Consider the following 2,215-nt stretch of genomic DNA (forward strand, 5'->3'; position numbering starts at 1 on the left):
CCCCACCCCCCAAGCCATAGAAAGGTCTTTTAAGTTTTCTATAAAGTAACATATTGCCAGATATGTTAAGGTAAAACACAAAATCATTTTAATGAAGAAGAAAACTGATAAACTGTGACCGACTTTTCAATAATTTGGGATTTGACCTGTAAAATGGTAGTCTATTGCTATTGGTTAGAAGTTCAATTTCAAATGATAAATGATAAGGGAAACATATTTTTACATCAGTGAGAAACTGAATAATTGGTTTGATGCAGCTCCCTATTTACATTAATTACTTAAAAGTGTAACATGTTAATCTAAAAACCTGTAAAACATCAAAAAAGGGTAATTATCCAARAAGCTTGATCTAACAGCAGCTGTTCACTTAAATATGTCATATGAATCATGCTCATTTAACAATTCACACASTTAACCTCCATTGATTGGCTGTCATTGTCAACCCTAGGAAGTAATCATAGATGTAAAAATATACTTAATTAGTGTTGCAAACTGTCATTATTACTGCTAACCAACAACACATATCTAACACCCACCATAAATCCACCCTGTGTAAAATAAAAAAAACAAAACAAAAAAAAAGGTGTACTCCACTTTCTCACTCTGTGACATAATCTGCATTTGGTAATGAAGACTTAGGCTACATTCACACTGCAGGCAAATGTGACCCAAATCCAATTCTTTGCCTCTATGCAACCTAAGTTGGGTTTTTGTCATGATAGTCGGATACATATCTGATGTTTTTCAAATTAACTCCAGTCTGATGCTACTTGTTAGCGTATCAATTTTGAGGTTGTTGTTCAGTCCAAGCCAATTAAATAATTATATGGCATGCTTGTTTAATTCAGTGTTCATATATGAAATAGTCTCGACAAGATGCTCCTGTGCAGCATTTAATTTTTGGAATGAAATGACATGTTGGACGTAAAGAATCAATGGAATAACTTTAGGATCGATACGCATTGGACATTACTAATATGTTTCTGTGGATTCTCAGTCATCCAGGACATGAGAAATTAAAAGAAAAAATTGGAAGCAACTGGACTTCTGTTCTGTAGCATCAGGAGTTATAAGATTTAAACAGCATAACTCAAGGTTAGTGTCTTTATCGATACACTCACCCCCACCTCACTGATGAAAGAGTTGAATGAAATGTGACACAAGCGTTCAGATGGCAGTCACTTTGAAAAACCTCAGTTATGTATCCAAATCAGTACCACAAACTGAAAAGGCCTGGGTAGGATTTGAAAAAATAAACTGGATTTTTCACGTTCAGACTGCCACAAAATAATTAGATATGGGTTGCATTTCCCTGCAGTGTGAACATAGCCTATATAGTCAAACAATAAAAAAAAATGATTTAATATTTACATATATTTTTATATTTATAGTTAACATTTAGGAAAAAAATAGCAAAATGAGAACAGTGCACTAAATAACAATAAATTGTTAATGGAAATTTTTAACTCACATTTTACACTCAGAACGTGAGGTAAATAATAAAATGCATAAGTGACGTTGTTTTAAACGTTATTTCACACATTGTGCCCCATAATGGGCAACAGAGTTTACAGAATTCCATTATATAGTTTAGAAATCTTTAAAAAAAAGATGGAAAAACATAGTTAAATGCAYAAATGTCACCTTCATATCCCCTCCTGCCAGTCTGCCTGTCAAACACTCTGTAAGCAATCAAAAAGAGAGGCTTTCTCACTCAAGACACTACGTTCAACTATTTCAAAGTCCATTTCAGGAGAAGACAGATACCTCAAAAACCAAACAAAGCTTTGACCCAGTTGACTTGTGCTTTTTTTAACTGTAGATAGACGAAAGAAGAAAACAAATCAAGTTTTTTGTGTGTGCTTTTATTTCGTTTTTTTTTTTTTTTTTTTTTTTTTTTTGTCTTTCTTTCTGCTTGAGGTTTCCGGCACTTTGAAGATGCTCAGATGCTACTAAAGTGTTTTTTTTGTTTGTTTGTTTGTTTGTTTGTTGGTTTGTTTGTTTGTTTTTTTGTGGTACACTCTTGTGTGTCGACATAAAACACAGTTGTACAGCCACAGTCTATCTGAAGTTATCACTCCCTCACAGTGATGCACAGACAGAGCACAGGACTCTGCTGGACTGCAAAGATCAAACCTGACTAGGGATGAAGATCAAGGACATCTATTGTGGAAATAAATAAGAACAAGCCATGATTCAACTATATATATATATA

Source organism: Austrofundulus limnaeus, unplaced genomic scaffold (genome assembly GCF_001266775.1).
Source record: "Austrofundulus limnaeus strain Quisiro unplaced genomic scaffold, Austrofundulus_limnaeus-1.0 Scaffold126, whole genome shotgun sequence".
Taxonomy (NCBI): domain Eukaryota; kingdom Metazoa; phylum Chordata; class Actinopteri; order Cyprinodontiformes; family Rivulidae; genus Austrofundulus; species Austrofundulus limnaeus.